We start from the raw sequence: 20,436 nt of genomic DNA, 5'->3' as shown, positions 1-20,436 counted from the left end.
AAGTGGTTTCTTAATTACAAACACCTGCAAAAATTTTTCCAATAATAAGTTTTACATTTTATAGCGCTGCTAGGTTCGCAGCAAAATTAAGGAAATACAGACAGTTCGGTGTATCCCCGTCCCCCACATCACCGTGTTGCTGGCTACAGGGGATGACAACATCAGTATGCAAAGACCACACTCTCCTTCATGCTTCATTCTCAATGGCCAACACCCTCCAGCTCTGCACGAATGTGACCACCATTACAGTAGCACACAGATCACTCGACCACCTTAAAAAGTACTCGGGGTTCCACCTATTTAACCCTTTCTCCACAAGAGCCTTGGCAACCAAAGATCTTTCTAGTGGGTCCATAGTCTTGCTTTTTACTAAATGTCATCAAGCAAGGATCAAATGGTATATAACCTTTCCTGACAATTTTCTATCAGTTACTAATAGGCATTTATGTTTCCTCCAAGTTGTTCATGGCTTAATAGCTTATTTATTTTTAATGCTAAGTTATATTATCTTGTCTGGGCATACCCTTTATCTCTTTCTCTACTGAAAATCATCTTAGTTCCTTTCTCATGTGAATAGATTTGCTAGCAATATCCACATAGAGATTTTTATGTGGATCTAAATTTTCAAAGCTTTCACAATTTTCAGACAATGTCAACCCTCATTAGAAGCATTACAACTACAACAGGGCTCATAAAGATTGGTTGTAGACTTTTCCTCTGAGCAGGCTTCCTGACGGCCCCAAGAATTTCCTAAATCAAAAAGAAAATGTTACACATTTATAACTAGTAATGTTTTATGAGGCAGTTTACATAAGTTATGCAAATGAATATTTTTAAGATTTTATTATTATTATATTTTTATTGGAAAGGGGGATATACAGAGAGGAGAGACAGAGAGGAAGATCTTCCGTCCGATGATTCACTCCCCAAGTGAGCGCAACGGCTGATGCTATGCCGATCCGAAGCCAGGAGCCTCTTCCGGGTCTCCCACGCGGGTGCAGGCTCCCAAAGCTTGGGGCCGTCCTCTGCTGCTTTCCCAGGCCACAGGCAGGGAGCTGGAAGGGAAGCGGGGCTGCCGGGATAGAACCGGCGCCCATATGGGATCCCGGGCGTGCAAGGTGAGGACCTTAACAACTATGCCACCACGCTGGGCCCACAAATGAATATTTAATAAAATAAAACACTCTATAAAAATCTAATTTATAGAATGATAAGAACAGTTTTTTAGTCTTCATTAAGTTCTAGAAATGAAAGAATCATTTTGAAATGAAAGCAAAAAGGGGAAATTTTTTTTAGGGATTACTTATTTGTATTCCATGTGTTCTTAGCACCTAGCCAAGAGTGAGCTTGTAAAGAAAATAGAGAGGGACCAACCCTGCGACACATTGGGTTAACACCAGTAACTGACATGCCAGTGCCAGGTTATGTAGTGGCTATTTCACATCTAATCCAGCTTCCTGCTTATGCACCTGAAGGCAGTGGAAGATGGCTCAACTACCTGTGCTCCTACCAGCCATGCGGGAGGCGAGGATGAAGCTGGTGGCTTCTGGCCTGGATTTGGTTGTCATGTGGCAGCTCTCTGTGGAATGAACCAGCAATGGAAGACTCTCTCTCCAACTCAGAATTTCACATTTAAAAAAAAAAAAAAATTTGATAAGAAAGGAAAAGGAAAAAGGCTTTACCAGAAAATCCAAGACATCATCCTCACGGGCTTAGATCTTTCGCTCCCTTAAAGGGAAGATGAACGGCATGACACCTGCAGCTCTGGAGAGCAATGCAATTCATTCCAAACCGAATTCCACTGAGGGCTGATTCTCCCATATAGGTGATGATGCCTATTTCCTTTGAAAGGACACTTGGATTCCATTTTCTGTATAATTTTTAGAGTTTAATTTGAATCAGAGATGGTATGTTTAATGTGTTTATGAATTTTTATTTATAGAGTTCATATTACTTTAGATCATTCTTTTCATTCTAACTGGTAGAAACAGAGGCAGGAGTGTTCTATAGAAAAACAAATATTTAATCAAGCCTGTACGACTGAGCATTTCTGTGTCATTGCAGACAATGTGTAACTAAGCAAGCTGACTTGTATGAAATTGGGTCTGGGGAAGGACAAAAGAAAGGGAACTGTCACTATAAATAACAGTGTGAAACACAAACTAGGCGACGACAGGAGTAGGCTGATGAATGAAAATCGTTTTCTTCTTCCATATAGACTTAGGGCAGAGATCAATCATGGCACTTAGATGCCCACAAGGACCAGGCAGGTGGCAGGATGGGACTGAGGGAGGACGTGTGCCAAGCCTAAGGCAGCAACTGCCACTCAGCCCCAGCCAATTATTGGCACAGAAGAGTAAGGACAGTGTGAGTAGATTTTATCACTTTCGAAGAGCACCAGGCATAATAATATCTATATGCAATTCTGATTTTTACAAAAATGTAGACTGAACTAACAGGACGTCATGCCATATCTAGTTAACATACCACCATTTTACAAATTTTTATATTTGATTATTACCTAGGAGAAGCAATCATTTAAAAGATTTTTATCAGTCAGTTTGAGAAGAGCAGAATTTCCTCATTGGTTGGTGAATGGGATTGGGGAGGGACACGACCTTGGGCCTCGGAGTTTAAACTTCCTGCAGTCTCCCCGCTGCAGGTGGGTCTCAGGACAGGGCATCTAATGCCTGGATCTCACATGCCAGCCACCATGTGCACGTGGTGAGCTGTCTCCGGGCCTGCCTGGGCTCCGGAGGCTGCTCCCTTCAGGGTGAGTACACCGAGGGGGAGAGTTTCCGTGACTGGGCAGGTTTGGGGCCCACCCACCACCCTAATTGAGCGCCAGGCTCTGCCTGCTGGCCGCCCTGCCAGGGAGCGCTGGAGTTTTGGTTCTTTGAATCACTGCTTAGATAGCTCTAGGCTGAACCCACTGTGCTTCTGGGATGTGAGTCAATCCTAAAGATTCCCAATGACAGTAACTCTTCCTTTGAAGAACTTGTAATCACTTAACAATGCTGAGCACCCAAAACCAGTTCATGCAAAAGCTATGGCTCAGGGCTTGTCCAGCAGGATATCCTATTACCTGACATGATGATGGATCAGCTGACAGGTCACATTAGGCAGGGCCACGACATTAACTAGCACTTAGAACCATATCTGGGGGTAGATTCTGTGGGCGATATGTGGGCCACACCCTGTGGAAATTCTAGTCCCACTGGTTAGCTCAAGAGTTTGGGTGGTGATGGAATAAGCTAGGAGTGACCAAGGAGCATGCCATCAATCACAGATAAAGGAACCCACAACAGTCTGGACTGGTCAAGGCAGCAGTACCCGAATGTGCATCCTGAATAGGGTGTGGGGTGGGCCAGGCTGCAGCATTCACCAACTCATACATGGCCAAATGGAAGGCCAGACTGCACTGGGCACTGGCCTAAAACCCATTGGCATATATGAGAACTGGGTAGGGGAGTGGATCAAGTGGAAGAACTTGGGAAATGCCCCTGATGAGTCATAGCTCCTGCTGGTGAACATGCAGTCCTGACCTGGGGGTCAGACAAGCTGGGCAAAGTAGCTCCAACAGCTGGCTAATGTGTGAATTGGTAATGGGACAGGGTGTACTGGGCAGGACTGAGCAAACCTTAGCCCACAAACAAAATTAGAAACCAGTATGGAGCACAGGTCATGCCGAGCTAGACTCTTGCACCTACTGGACCCAGACTCTACTTCTCTGAATATGCATTGAATGTTTCAGAAAGATCATTGGAGAATTCACTCAACACAGAGATAGCAGAAATAAGATTAGGACCTGGCACTTTTTGTGAATACCTATATTTTTTCACACACACACACACCTTCCACCTGCTGGTTTAGTCACCAAATGTTTGCAACAGTCAGGATTGGGACAGGTTGATGCCTGCAGCCTCTAATTCCATCTGGGTCCCCCAAATGGGTGATGGGGAACTGAGCATTTAAGCTTTCAACTGCTGTCTCATGCAATGGTGGACAGAAACAATGCTAGATCAGAAAAAGAACAGGTACAACCTCACCCATAATTCCTATACGATTTATAGGAACAAGGAATATCCCAACTTGTGGCTCAATCCAGAGCACTGCAGCATCCATTTCAGGTATGAATTTTTCCAACAGATTTTCATATCACCACATTCTCTTAAAGTACACTTTTTTAAGAAGTGAACTCCAGAAGGAGCTGTGCTACACTCTCCTCAGCAGGATGAGCAGCTCCTAATTAATTTATCTAATTTCTCCCAGCATAGACTATAAATAATGGATTCATATATCCAGGGAGAAGAAGCTGTGGTTACAACCACAAGTTCCTGAAGCTAACCTCATTTGTTTAGTCTAAGATAGTATAACTTGATATTTATAGAACAATGTTTCCTGGCTCTTTAAAAATTACTTTTATTCCTAGACATAAATAAATGCCCATTTTAGAAAAAAAAATTTTTTCAGTGTATAATATAGACTGGCACCATTGTAGTGAAACACTCATAACTGACAAATTTCCCTACTTTTTCCAAACATCAATCTTATAGAATTCTTGAAAAAATTACCCCTCCTTAATGGGAGATTCATTTCTACCTTCTCGTTGAGTTACCCTCTCAGCAAGATGACTAAGAAGAAAATGGAAAAGTGTGTATATATATATATATTCACTTGGTTGACTCTCATGATATAAAACATGTGAATATTTGAACACCAATAGCTAGGGTTATCTGTAAGTAGCCTACCTTTTCATACAGCATCTAATGCACATCTCTGTGATATATACAGATGATTCAAGTTGTTTTCATTAACCACCACTGCCAGGAACATGCATTTTATACATATAAGCAAGTCAATGTGGGGACAGGCATTTGTCATAAGAGTTGACTCGGAATTCAGGAAGCCTGTAGTCCTGCTATTCCCATTCTGTTCCAGACTCCTGGCAGGCAGCAGATGATGGCTCAAGTCCTTGAGCTCCTGCTACCCCATGGAACAACATGGATTGAGTTTCAGGCTCCTTCCTTCAGCCTGGCCCAGCCGAACCCAGCCCAGCCCTGATGGCTGTGGGCATTGGGGATTAAACTAACGGCTGAAAAATCTCACTAAAAGTGTCTGTCATCTCTCTCTCTTTCTGTCTCTACCACATCCCTCTTTCTCAAATAAAATGAAAATAAATTTTAAAAGAAACCCAGTGTGATAGCCACCAGCCACTTCCTTACCTCCATTTGTCTTCCCAGGAGTCTGGAAGGTGAGCAAGAGATGTGAAGCAATAAGAGGAAGCCGGGTCCATTTAACACAGCGCAGAAATGAAGGATTTGCCCTATTACCCTTCCCATTCTGAGGATGTAATCTCCTTTATGGTACTGAAATTTGATCTCAATCCAGATGTCTTGATTTACACACCTCAATGAAGCACAGATATAATATATACTATGATACCCCAGAAGAAGGTCTTGCATGTCCTATCTATGATAAACCTAAAGACATCTTCACACGCTTTTTTGTGTCAGCCAGTGCAGGGTTAGATTTGGTCTGCTACCTGAACCAGCCAATGCACATACTTGTGGATGTAACACCCTGGTGAGCTCAGCTCCCAGCCCCATCTCTCATGCATACTGATGGGTGCTGCAGCCAAGCCCAGGCCAGCCTGTCACAGGCCTGGTCTTCACGCACACCAGTATCACGGCCGAGTTGGGACAACCCCCAATAACCCTTACCAGGTCCATCTCAACATGTTTTAGCATCTGTTGGCATGATGTGCTGCAGGCATAGTCTAGTTTGTCGCACACACCATTTGGCTCTTGTGCATACTCATGAGTGTCATGATCTAGTTCGGCCTGGCCTGCCCCAAGACCCAGCCACCACACAAATGCTGAGAAGTGCTACTGTCTTGCCTAAAATGGCCCACCTCCAGCCCCTGCTATTGTGCTCCCCGGAAGAGCTTCAGCCTTAGCAGAGGAGTTCCACAAGTTCACCTACCAGGCCTACTACCAGCCCTGGATTTCATGCACACTGGGAGATGCCACAGCCATGCTTGGCATGGTCTGCACTCAGTCTCAGCCTTTGATCATGCTAGCAGATGCTGTAGACTGGCCCAGCCTCACCTCCTCTCAGGCCCAGCTCCCATAAGTGTCAGGTGAGTTTTGTGGTGCAGCCTGACTCAGTCAGTCATTGCTCCCGGATCTCCGTGTAAGTCTGCAGTCCCGCACAGATGAACCCACAAGTCTACGGAATCTGCCCCCAGACCCAGTTCTCTTGTGTTTTGGTGGTGCAGCCACCCAGCCTAGTATGGCCCAACCTCTGCTCTGACACTTACGGGCAGGTACTGTAGCCTAGACCAGCCAGGCATGTACCCTGGCCCTAACTTTTGCATGCACCATCAGGCGGTTGGTGATGTGACTTAGCCTACCCTAGGTCTCCCATGAGGGTGGGTGCATTGTCCTAGACATGTCCTCCGGTTTCTTCCCCTCTAAACTGCTCAATCTAAGCTCTCTCATCTACCTTCCAGTGCAGTGGCCCCACCTCTGAAAGAACCCAGAAGTCATTCCTGCCCTGTTAAACATGTCCTCAACTGCTCCCACTCACATATGTCTCCCCAAACACCCTTCCCTGGGCAATCTGCAATTTCCCTACCTGGTGTGCCCTGCCTTCCCTACATATCTTCAAAGAAAAAAAAATAGAATAGGCAATTATGCTGGCACACATATATAGTTAACACAAATTTGGCATTAATCAGGCCCAGAATACCTATCAGCTCTTGGCTGCTTTTCTCCCAGAATTGTAACATTTACCTATGTACGAGGTGACCAAGGGAGTTGCTACAGCTGGGGCTAAGAGTTTTAAAGAAGAGGAAATATAATTGTCGAGGAAGGCTCTGATCTCCCCGACCCAGGCCACAGTCCTTCCCTGGATCTTTAGGCCTCCTAGAACTCAGGTTTCACAGACTTTTTGACCTGCTCTATGGTGACACACCTGTTGTAACTCCAGACTCATTCCACGTTGCATGAAAGTTCCAAGGACACTTATCAGAAGGATTATCCATACCCGGTCCACTCTCCTGCTAGCGACCAATACTCCAAGAACCCCAATAGCTCTATTCTAAAAGTACACCGAGAAATCATTTGTGGATGTCTTTGTAACCAGAAGTTAGCTTTGCACCCAATGAGCACTCGTAAGAAAAAGCTGAGATAAGAAAAAGACAGAATAGAGCTTATAGTTATTCTGTTACTTTCATTCAAATACTGATTTTAGTCTTCTCCATTTTGCCTCTGCCACACAAGAGTAAGTATTTCTCTCCAATGTCAGAATGCTATGATTTAATACAACGATGAGAGGCCACACGTGGGTGACTTTCTCATACATTTTTTCTGATGGTGAAGAGATTTCACTAGACATCCCGTCATTGATTACATGCTGGTGGCTTGCACTGTTTCCTAAATATGATGCTGGCACCACAAGCCTTCAAACTTTCTGTTCTTTAAGTCCCATCTCGCACCCGATGACTGAGCCTGCTGATAATTCCCTCACGTTCGCATGTTCTCTTTAATGTTCAATTCGACACTTGCAGTCTTATTACCTATTAATATCTTAAAGCAGTTTCATATTTTTTCTGTCACTGAAAATCTCCAGTGGAGTCCATTGGAGCTAAATAATCATGGTCTGTGGCTAGCAATGAAGAAATGCCACGTTTTCCTTCTCACTTGTTCATTTAGTTCAGTGTTTTCAGTAGTTATACAATACATCAATTTTAAACTCATACACACACACACAAAAAAACACGCAGTGAAAGCAAAATCAGTAATTGGTACAGAAAGTTTGCAGGAAATTAGGCATTGAAAACTATTTAACACAAAGAATAGAATCTTTTCTGATAAACAAAAATTCAGTTTAATGGTAGTCATACTCATGTCAATGTTTATGGAAGGAAAAACTGTTGGAAACAATTATTGTAAACATTCAGACTTTGAAGGCTCCTTTTTTCTTAGTATAAACAAATGTTCCTTTATTGTTGTTTGAGAGGATTTCAATAAGCTATTTATATTTGACTTAGTCGTGCCAATTAATGCTTTTAGTCAAAAAATAAGCAAACCACATTCAGACAAATGTTGGCTTAGGAAAACTTTAAAGTATAAATATTTTTTAAAAAGTGTGGTTTGTTCAGATTTTCATGCCGGAAGCCCAGAATCAGTGCACAAGGGAGCAATCGAGTTTTACGTAATCGGTCTATGAATCTACACAGGGCTGTCTGTCTTCAAAATGTGAGGTCAACCCTTTTACCAATCATCCCATTCTCGATGAAAATGCCTCCTGACGTGCTGGGATGTGTTCCTAGCAGCTATTCTTGCGCCGTGTAAATCCACCTGCTTGTGTCCCCAGACTACAGCAGAAGATATCAGAGGAAGCACCCGGATGTAATACAACCCATCACAGGTATACTGTTCTTTGTTTCCCTTTAACAATCATTTCAAGATTTTGAAACATCCCCACAACGGCATTCTAAAAATGATGAAGTTTTTGAAATAAGATTTTATGAATATCAACCTAATTTTTATAATTCCCACAGTGACAGAAGCTTCACAAAAGTAGTGATTTTGGAATAAATTTATACAGAATGTTGTATTGTGCACTCATGATTCCCAGCTTATCCTGCGTATTTTAATGCAATGAAGTCTCTGTCATAAGAGCAAAATAAGATTGGTAAAATTTCTTGATTTAAAAATTCTGTTTAGCTGCAGGATAGTTAAGGAAAGATAACGTATTCAGACAGGGGCAGGTGTTAAAGGCAGTCTGGGAAACCCCCACTTCGTAATGCAATATGGGTTCAAGTGCGAGATTGACTTCCACTCAGGCCCTGCCTCCACTTCCGGTTTCAACCTCCTGCAGGCAGCAGGTGGTGGCTGCGGGACCCAGTCACTGGCAGCCAGCCAGACCAGAACTGAGCTCCAGGGTCCTGTCTTTGGACTGGCGCAGCCCTGGCTGTCTTGGACATTTGGATAAATGCTTCTCTTTCTCTCTTTTCAGCTTTTTCTGTTTTTAAAGATTTACTTATTTTTTATTGCAAAGGCAGATATACAGAGAGGAGGAGAGACAGGAAGATTTTCCATCCGATGAGTCACTCCCCAAGTGAGCGCAACGACTGGTGCTGTACTGATCCAAAGCCATGTTTTTAACTTAAAGTGAAAATACATAACAATACAAATCTTAAATTATTGAATGCATTCTTGGGACCCCTTGCAATGGCTCAACTTGCTAATTCTACACTTCCAAGTGTGGTATCCCCTATGGTTGCCACTTTGTACCCCAGTTGCTTAATTTCTGATCCAGTTCCCTACTTGTGGCCTGGGAAAGCAGAGGAGGATGGCCCAAAAGCCTGGGGACCTGCACTGGTGTGGGAGACCCAAAGAAAGTTCCTGGCTCCTGGCTTCAGATCGGCTCAGCTCCATCCAATGTGTCCATTTGGGGAGTGAGCCAGCAGATAGAAGATCTTTCTATCCGTCTTTCTTTCTCTCTCTAAATCTTTCCAATTAAAAAAAAAATTAAATCCAATACTCTAAATTGTGATCATCAGGTAAATCGCTTTTAATTTTGTGATTGACAAAAATAGTAGTAAATGATATGAGCTAGGAAAAACACATTCAAATTTCTAAAAAGATTTGGGTGAAACGGCTGTGAAATGCTTACAGATGCTCTGAGGATGCATAACCTTCGGTTTACTTTCTAGGTACACAGGATTTTATCTTAGCCCAGCAACAGTGTTAAAATCCTCTCCATGAAGGCATGGCTGACAGAAGTAACACAGACTCTGCCTTGAGGTTGGAGTCACAGAGATCTTAAGACAAAGACATTTACTAAGACATTGTGGTGTCTCCACCCCCACCCCAAATACCATGTAATTGTGAAATCCAAAGAGCTAATTCAACGATAAGGACGAGGCATTTTATGTGTGGTCCCCCTGACACGGCCTGGCCTTAGAGATCAAATAGTTATGATAGATTGTGATTGAGCAAAGACACTAAAGGGCTTCTCCAGGTGCCACTTACAAAAGAATAGAAATCATTCTTTCAAGAACTCTTGCGTGTGGAAAGTTCGTGTGGAAACCCTAGTGGAGAAAATCATCAGGATTCTTGCCTTACATCTTGTGGAGTGAAGCACTTACTCGCAATGCTTTTCTCAATAGAAATCATGGAAATGTCCTAAACATTCTCTTGTATTTAACCACGCTCACTTCAAACCAGGAAATGTACTTATCTACAAGGCAGCTGCTCAGAGGAGAAAGCGGGGAAGCTACCATTTCGTCAAGCTTTTAACATGTGATTGAAAACCCTCTTATTCAGTAGTCAAATGCTGAAAAAGAAAGGCAAAGTTATGCTAAAAGTTAGCTGGTCTACAGCACTGCTATGTGGAAAGATACTTTTATCTGTTTGGTCATTTGAATTTGCGAAGTTAGAGATGGAAATAGAGTGGCCAAACGGAGATACAAAGGAGTTATGCTCAAAAGCATACATACTTGCTTTCTCCCAAAATTAAATCATACTTAATTATGTCAGGATAAAACAAACTATCTTAATATGAACATGTTTTCTAAATGTGCATCATTTATACTGTGGTTTCTGAAGGCTGAAAATGTGCCTAATGTGTTAAGGCATAGAATCATGCATCTATTTGATGTTTTAGATTAATTGTAACGACTCCACACAAACAGGTCAACGTTAGGGTGCAAGCAAATGACACACAACATACTCTTGCAGTATTGTGGGAAGAGTTCAACAATTAGTAATTTTTCACTTGGAATTTACAACTAACTAATGAACTAATGGTTAACTATGACAAGACAATCCATATTGATACCTTTTAAAATAATTTAAGAGTTAGTTACTTATCTTGAAAGGCAGAGCATCAAAGAGAGTGAAAGACAAAGAGATCTTTGAGCTACTAGTTCACTTTCCAAATGGCCACAGAGCCCAGGACTGGACTAGTCCAAGCCGGGAACCTGGAACTCCATTCAGGCCTCCCACATGGGTGGCAGGGGCCCAAGTACGTGGCCATCCTCTGCTGTTTCCATGGGGCCGCTAGCAGGGAGCTGGATTAGAGGCCAACCAGTCAGTACTGGAACCAGTGCGCATGTTCAGTGCTGCCGTAATACAGACAGCAGCTGTGTTAACACAGCGTTGCCAAAACACCAGCCCCCCCCCACCTGTATCAGTTTAAAATGATAAAAATTAATTTGCCTCCCTAAGAACTTACAATGCATTGAGATTTTTTAAAAAAAAAAAGGTAACTGTATCTCAGTTTTGTGAAATTTTGCTTTTTTTCTCTTTTAAGAGAAAAATTCTCTTTTTAAGAAAAAAATTGCAGCCTGGACTTGAACCAGCACTTGGATATGAGTTGTCATTGTCACAAGTGGCAGCTTAACCTTTTCCACCACAACAGCAGCTTCTAAGTTGAAAGAGAGAGAGAAAGAGAGAGAGAGAGAGAGAGAGAGAGAGGGAGGGGAGGAACGAAGGAAGGAATCAAAAAAATCTGTGACAGTGTCTTGTTGGGCAAGCCATCTGAAAAACAGCCCAGCATTTCTTGTTGCACTAACTGAAACAGGTGGCGAGTAGATGGATGAGTTCCTGGGGCCACAACTCTTCTTTACCAAGTATCTTGTATGCACAATTCTAGATTCTACAATTGAAAATGCCCAGGAAAGACAGGGCAGCCTCTCAAAGTGTGGCACCACTTAGGAGAATAAATGTTGTTCAGCACATGGCTTGGGAGAAACTAACTTTGTAGTGTCAAAACCTAAACGGCACACAGCAAGAATTGAAGATTTTTTATCACAGACATATAGCTTCAAAAGCATCAGGCAGTCGGAAGCTTGCCAAGAGAAAACAAACATCCCCATAGGGGGAAAAATTGCCAAAAATTGGAACATAGGAAAAGAAGAAATCTGTAGTAGTGAGTAACCCCTTTGGTCAATAATGACCCTAACTAAGAAAGTGTGGAAGCTCAAGGACTAGTCTCATCCAATCCGGTGGGGCCCTGTCCAACACGTGAGTACAGTTTCAAAAGTAACCATCAATATTACTTTTAGCTGTTGTCTAAATTCGGGTTTGGGTTTTTTTTTTTTTTAATTAAAACCATACCTGAAAGATAAATTTATAAATGGACATCTTGAGTCCACAGTATTTGTAATTGCTCATTTCTTTCCACAGAAGACCCATACAAAGAAGTAAGTGCTTCTTAAGTAAAACAGTGAAAGTTTACTAAGAACACTTTGGATAGACTCACTGGGGCTTTCAAGTGAGTTGCAAATGACTAAAATGTTTACTAACATGCGAGCTAAGGATTTCTTCCTCCGAAGATGAGGCGTGGCTTAGCATCTCCCCAGGAACTCCATGACCCAGATGAGTTTTGGATATCCTAGAAAAGCATTGCTGAAGAACTAGAGAACTTAACAATTTTCCCCACGACTGACTGCCAGGGTTTATCTAGACTTTAAAGATGGAGATAACGCACTCGTCATTTTCTGAATTTAGTTAAGAATGGACAAATCATGGGCTCAAAATCAAGACTGCAATGCCTGCCTGAACTTGAGAGAAGAATGAGTCCCAAAAAGAAAGCTAGAATCAAGTGAGGAATTCAAGGATGCTTCCGTATCTTACAGAATTTTTATCGTGGCTTTCGGTAAAAGGCATGAATCCCCATTTTTGTAAGTATTTACACACGTATTTATTTATTATTTTTAACACCCATAATTCTGTCATGCCTCACATATGGAATAGATCCAGTGCGACGGACGGGCTCGGCCGGGAGCAATCAGTCCGACGGGAACAGGACCCCGGGAATGGTGGGCAAGGATTCGGCGAGTGACAAACAGACATGACAACTCAAGGAAGTTGTATCTGAGTGTATTTTGCAAAAGCAAGGCCTCAGCTTATATACAATAGATTATTGCAAAAGAACATTTTTCTTTGTTTATACGTGTGGTTACATTTCTACAAGCAATTATTCCAGGGAGGTAAACAGGTGTGTTGAGCAAAGATTGTTCTCTAACAGCCCGGTGACAGACTGCAGTTGTTATTTCTTGTGGACGCAGTTTGGCACCAGTTGCAGTTTTAATGATTAAGTAGTTAGCCCTCATTGTGTTTTGTGCCTTACACTGGTTTTAATATTAACTTGCCTATATTTCTTGTTTTTCTTCCTGTATGGCTTCTTAAGCTATAGCTTTCTACTATAATCTTCTTTCTAGAAATTCTCAAAATTAACCCTAAATAGATTCACTAAAACTAATAACTTAATAGTTTTTATCTCAGACTGCTTGCTATTCTTATCCAATCTCCTGTCAGAAGGCTTCATAGATTTATAAAGAAACATCGAGCCTTTGCCGCACATAAATAGTATTATTCCAGTCATAAAGAAAAGAGCAAAGAGAGTACAGTTAGGAACGCCAAGACCACTAGAGATGCAGCCGATTCCGGGAGGCATCCTTCCTTGAAGCTTACGCCTCGGTCCGGCGATTTCTCAAACCGGCTTCTACCGGAGGTGGCGAGACAATCCAGTTTTTTACTTTACAAGATAAAATGGGCAAAATGAAAAAGCAGAATTCACAAATGGTGATATAGAATTGAATTACGAAAATTACTGAAAAGGGATTAAATGAGAAACAGGATGTGTAGTGAAAGATAACACGCCCTGGGGCAAGGTTCCCACAGCTACCTTAACCGCTGACCCTGGGGCAAGATACACCCTGGGGCAACCCTCCCCATGCCTGACTCTCACTACTATTCTCTCATCTATCTAAAAAAGAAACCAGAGCTGGTTAATTATTTTAAAACTTTTCTTCCAAAGTTGTATGGTTCAAGGAAATGCTTCCTTGGGCTCTCTACCTGTGACTGGCACAAAGTGGTGTTACCACACCTAATCCAAAGGGCCCCCTATTTACCTGCCACCTTTCCCAGGAATGCCTAGGAACCTGGATCGTGTGTGGTTTGCTTCTGCCTTATGATAATTTGAAAGACAGTTGGACTGAATCTCTTCACATCCTTTTTGGCCCTAAAAGGAGAATGAGTTATCTCTGCCACAATCCCCTGATGCTACCCAGTGGTCTATGATGAAGAGTAAGGCATTGGTGAGCCTGGGGCTTTGCTATAGTAAACAAAGCTTCTACCAGCAGCACCATCATCTCACATGTGTTCTGGTTTGGGTCCTGGCTGCTCCACTTGTAATCCAGTTTCCAGCTTGCAGCCTGGGAGAACAGTGGACAATGGTCCAGGTCCTTGTGCCCCTGCACCCATGTGGGAGACTGGAAGTGACTCCTAGCTCCTGGTCTCACACCAGCCGAGCTCGGGTTGTTTGGCATGTGAACCAGTGGGTGAAAGACCTTTGTCTCTTCTCCCTCTGAAACTGTGTGAAACTGTGCCTTTAAATAAACACACACACACACACACACACACACACACACACACACACAGAATAATGCATTTATTTGCCCCTACAGTTAGCTTGCTATGTGTGTAAGTGTTGATGTTAATCCAAGTATTGATGGCATGCTGCTAGTATAATGGAAAGGGTAGTTCACATGGCAGAGAGTGTGCTCTCAATTCCATGGGGTATTGGAAGGCCACAGATTAGCATTCATCCGGCTGACCTGACCTTGAGGATCCATCTGGTTTACCACTGGAGAAAAATGACACATACAGCATATGAAAAGTTGCAGGAAAAAAATATCCTTTGAGGTAAAAGAAAGGCACAAGAGAAGTAACCAGAAAGTATACAATACTTACAATTTTACAGCTAAATCCATCAACTTCAAAAAGTTGACAAAGCACCAGTGGACAGGCCATGATTGTGAGGAAGTGCTGTGAGCTGAATGTTGTCACGACCCACCAGCTTCTACAAATGACATCTAGTTAGCCCTGCAAAGACCCAACATCCAGTATCCTTACCAAAATCACTCACCTTTACAACCTAAGAAAACAAAATGGATGAAATGAAAGAAGATCCTCAACTAGGAGCTTACTCACAACTCATATTGGAAATACTTGGAAACATATTGGAAACACACTTGTTATGAAGTAAATTGCTTGACTTGGTAATATTTATTTAAGGAAAACATCACTGTCTGTCATGGCACCTGCACTGGTTTAAGTTGCCTGAACACAACCTGTTTTGAAACATATAAAACTTCAGAAGGAGCAAGATGCAGAGCCTCCTAGAATATGTAAAGACCTAGGCTGACTCAGTACCAATATTATGACTGCCTTAACACACTATCTCAAAACTTACTGACAAAAATATAGAGATGAATTTCAAGAGTCGCTCCATTCTCTTGCGATTCAGTGGATTAGCAATGTAGGGGGCTCAGCAGGGCAATCCTATTGGTTTTGTCTTGGATCTGTCAGACAACTAAGAGTATTAGGTGGCTCAACAAGATGGTCTATGAGGTTCTCACAAGTGTATCTGGCAATGAATGTCGCTGTTCAGTCGAGCTATGCACGCCAGGTAATATTCCAGGCCTCTTGCCAGGGTGGCTATAGCTGGCCAGAAAGTCCAGAGCAAAAGGAACCATGTCTTTAAAAACAATCATACTGTTCTGTTTCCTTGTTTGTTTTAGGTTTATTTATTTTTACTGAAAAGCCAGATTTTAGAGAGAAGGAGAGTTAGAGAGGAAGATGTGCCAGCCATTGATTTACTCCCCGAGTAGCCACAACAGCTGGAGCTGAGCCAATCCAAAGCCAGGCTCTGCTCCGGGTCCTTGACTGCTTTCCCAGGCCACAAGCAGGGTGCTAGATGGGAAGTGGAGCAGCCAGGACACAAATCCGCACTGATATGGGATCCTGGCACATATAAGGTGAGGACTTGAGCTACTAAGCAAACCACTCTGGGCCAAACTGTCACGTTTTTAATAACTGTTTTTACTCATTTTGAAGACAGGGAGAATTTTTTCATTCACTGATTCATTTCTCAAATGCTCATAGGCCAAAGCTAGGAGCCAGAAAGTTCCAGGTCTTCCTTGTGTGTACAAGGACCTATCCTCTACTGCTTTCCCAGAAGCACCAGCAGGAAGCTGGATCAGTGTGGAGCAGCCAGGACTCAAACCAGTAAACATACAGGATGCCCACACTATATGCAGAAGCCCAACCCACTGCATTGCTGCACCAACCACAACTACCACGTCTTGAATATACACCTATTCACATCTAGAGTGCCAGCTCCAAAAAAACCTGGAATTTTATGAAAAGGTGCTGATTTAAGTAACTTTGAAAAACAGCATTTTGCTAGACACTGTGAAACTAAAGGCACGAGCATTAAGATTGGTTAAGTATATTCAAAATGCACACAGACACACACACATATGAAGGAGCTGCCAAAAACCTTCTATGGGAAAACTGAATTAAAAAGATCTTATCTGAGTGCAAAAAATTCAAATCCGTGCACAGTTATCATAACTATGTCTTTTTCTATGAAGCTTTTGAAGCTCCCTCATATGCACAGATTTCAAAATTTTGTGCAGCATAGTAAAGCTAGCTTTTCGTTCCATTTTCTGCAAGCTTCTTGAAGTTCCCTTGTAATTCCAGAACCTCTGGCAGCACATTGTTGGCAGGTGAGTCACTCCGAGGTCATGAGTAATCATCACCACTTCCTTTTTAGTTCCTTGTTAGAATGGATCACTTTCTACTCATCCCCAAAGCATCAATCAGATGAGAATCAGACGTTCCTCAAACACTTAACACACAAGTCTACACTATCGAGGCTTATATCCCGAAGAATTGCACACAGGGTTTCAGATTCTTGTACATCAATATTCACTGGAGATTGCCCACAACAGTCAAAAGGAGGAAGCAGTTCAAATATCCATTCAATAGGTGGATAATTAAAATGTATCCACACACAATGTAATATTACCCAAATAACAAGAAAGGAGATTTGACATGCCATAGCATGAATGAACCTTGAAAACAGTACAGTGAATGAAAGCAGCCAGAAATAAATGCTGTATTAAATCCATTTACATGATATATATATGGTATGTGTATATCTATATATGAAAGAAACCAAAAGTAGATTAGAAATTAGGGGAGTGGGAGTTACTATTTAACTATTTAACTTCACATACAGATATTTTGCAATACAGTGGTGGTGACTATTGTGGATATAATTAATTGTACACTTTTTTTAAAAAAAAGTGTAATTTTTTTTATTTACTTGAAATTTGAGTTACAGAGAGAGATTTTCCATGGGGAAAATGGTAGATTTTGCTTTATTTTTATTAATACACACACAGAGAGAGAGAGAGAGAGAGAGAGAGAGAGAGAGAGAGAGAGAGAGAGGAATGTGACAACTAGAAAAAGCAATATGCTTAAAATTCAACAAATGTTGCTTTCAGAATTTAACATCTGCAATGCACCCGTGTTTCACAATGGCTGGTGACTGGTGTCCTGTTTGCTGTCAGGAGTTGCTGAGTGGCATCGCTGCCAACACAGGCTCCAATGGGGCTGCTATTCCATCATTATTGGAAAGGTGCCTCCTTCAGCATTTTAATTTACAAAGTGTTAAAGGATCATTTATGGACCATGTCAGTTCCAGAGGATAGACAACCAAAACATACAATATTGTGTGGCTGTGAGTTAAAGAAGCTTCTAGAGATAACAGTGGAACATTCTTTTGAAAAACGTAGCTTCACCAATTTTCTTGATGAAACAGGGATAACAAAGGTGAGGGTTTGATACATGAGTCAACAAGTGTAAATTTTCAACATGTTTCCCAAATTGCTTATTTTGCCTATACCTTTTCTTCTAAATACACACAAAGAAGTCTAAGCAAGCCAATGCATATAAAGTAAACATTTAAGGGAAAAGAACTCACTGTGTTTGCTTAAAATGGATAAAGATGAAACAAGCAGCTGACCAATTTAAGCAGCTAGCGACGTCACTGTAAAGATGGCGAGTCTGACTGGAGCTGCTGGGAGATACCATCTCTCCTCTCGCTTTCACCAATGACTCATTCAACTGGTAAGTCTGGAAAAGCGAACTGGTCGTATGCCGATCAGCCTCTCTGTCCCTTTCCTTTAAGGATATGATAGTCTCATACATCAGGAAGCAAATGGTCCATGGTTTTCCAACTCTTCCTGTGATAAAAGTGGATATATGGCACTAGGGAAGCTGTTGATACAGGCCATGCTATCCAAAAGCGTAATATTCCAATGTGTTTTTTTTCTACTTTTTTTTTTTTTTTTTAGTATCTATTTATTTGAAGGCAAAGTCAAAGAATTCTCCATCCACTGCTTCACTCCTTAAATGACCACAATGACCTGAGCTGGGCCAGGCAGAAGCTAGGAACCTCTTCCAGACCTTCCAAATGGGTTCAGGGGCCCAAGCACTTGGGTCATCCTCTGCTGTGCTCCCAGACATATTAGCAGGGAGTATCGGGGTATGCAACCAAGTGGGATGCTGCTGTTGCTGCTGTGTGGGCAGTCTACCTACAGCACCAGTCCTGATACACTTATCTTCTTAATGCCTGCTTTTCTTACTTTAAATCAAGCTGGAAGTTGAGGGAGTAACATTTATCTCAAATCTCAATTATTAAGCAGCTGTAAATAAAACAAAGAAAGTATTTTCAACACAATAAATCAATAAAGAACAACCCACTCCCAAATTTTAAGGAGTGTTAAGGATTTTAAAAAATAAAAACCCTTGACCTCATGCTGGTTTTTGTTCGTTTGTTTTTGAGAGGCACAGAGACAAAGAATAGTCAGCTGTTGGTCCACTCCCCAAATCCCACAGGGACCAAGGCTGGGCCAGGCTGAAGCCCAGGTCGTGTAACTCAAACCACAGACCCACGTGCCCTGCAGGAACACCAATGCATGAGCTGTCACCTCTGTCTCCCAAGGACTGCAGTAACAGGAAGCTGAAGCCAGGAACTGACTCACTCAGATAGTGGACCAGAAATCTGATAGGTCAAGATATCTGCCCATAGATACAGTAATTCCACCTTCTTTGGGAGTACTCATGCACGTGCAGGGCTATTTGTATATGGCTAACCACAGCAGTTTCTGATACTGAAAGGTTTGACATGATAAACCCGTGATATGGCAAAACAAAACATGGCATATTTTTATGCAGAGATATTTTGCAGTACTTTAAGAAGGGAATTGGCAAACCATGACTCACAAGCTAAAGTCATCCTGTATTACTCCGGGATTTGTTTTTAGTATAGGCATCCAAAAGGTCAGAGAGGGTGTCTGGATCCACCCATGAATTTCAATTTGCCTCCACATCCTTCCACCAATTTGCCTACAAACCACATCATGCCAAGCCAAGGTGGGAAGCTCTTCACTCGATTCTTTGCCATTTTTACTGGTATTCTTTCTGTCCATTGACAAGATGGAGTGAGACATCTATCAATTTTTAATGTGTGTTTTGCCATGCTAGCATCTATTGTGTTTCCTCTTTTGAAACTGCTAAAACTTAAGTTGTAGTTATCACTTTTATATCAGTATTGTATATTTAATATAGTTTAGTACCTACATATTAGCAAATAATAGCTATACTCAATTGTATAAGTATTTATTAATATATGTTAAGTTACAAGTAGCTTTTAAACAAATTAGATGGTTCCAAATAAAACCTTCTAAAGAAAAGTAGTTATACAACAAATATCAGAGTGACATTTTTCCTTATTTTTGATATTTTAACTAAAGATGGAAAAGTTACGTTCAAGAATGAGGATCTGCCAAGGATAAAAAACTTGAAAGCCCCATCCCCAACAGTCATTTTGATTATAATTTTCCTACAAAGTCCAAGGAATTACTAAGTTACAATTTCTCATGCTCAATCACGTCGTTAGCAATTTCATCTAAACCGTAGGATGTTTTCCAACAATATTTGCTGACTGTCTCTCCCCGGCTAAGGCTGCTAAGGCTAATTATGGTGTTGAGTTACAAATACGTAAGTCATTGGTGGCTCTACAAAGCTAACAAGTAAAAAAAAAAATGAAGAAGAAGGAAAATAAAGAACACTAAAATGGCACTTCACAGCACATGCAGAAACATGCTGTATCATGTCAGGCCAGTAACCATGTAATTGAGTCAAAGAAGTTGTGTAGCTTCAAAATGTGGACATTATCTCACAGATGCTAAATAATTCATCTGTAGTCACGACTGACCAATGTCAGACTGAAGCTATCTGTCCAGAAATAACTAAAAATTCCTTCTAAACTGTTGGATGATGTTTCATTGCCTTTAATAAGTTATATTAGAGAAATACCTTGCCTTGGGAACCAAGTGGTTATTAGGTGTTTGAAATTTCTACTTAAGGTTTTAACAACAAATGGTCAAAGGATATGATTGCTAAAGACAACAAATAAAGTTTCATTGTATCTCACTAAAAGTATACCATTATCTTTAGTTTCTTTAAAACAAAAATCTGCCTGTAACTTCTGATCCTC

General features: G+C 41.6%; 1 long non-coding RNA gene across 1 annotated transcript; it reads left to right on the top strand.

The window, feature by feature from the left end:
- Positions 1-4,164: 4,164 nt before the first annotated feature.
- LOC121152723 lies at positions 4,165-12,857 on the top strand. The gene is made up of 3 exons (XR_005883301.1): positions 4,165-4,176; positions 6,994-7,004; positions 12,780-12,857. It is a non-coding gene; the product is annotated as an uncharacterized LOC121152723 (long non-coding RNA).
- Positions 12,858-20,436: the final 7,579 nt, after the last annotated feature.

Source organism: Ochotona curzoniae, unplaced genomic scaffold (genome assembly GCF_017591425.1).
Source record: "Ochotona curzoniae isolate NIBS_2020 unplaced genomic scaffold, NIBS_Ocur_1.0 contig_2599, whole genome shotgun sequence".
Classification (NCBI taxonomy): Eukaryota; Metazoa; Chordata; class Mammalia; order Lagomorpha; family Ochotonidae; genus Ochotona; species Ochotona curzoniae.
Note: the sequence above shows the minus strand (reverse complement) of the source record. Positions and strands in the feature narration are given on the sequence as shown.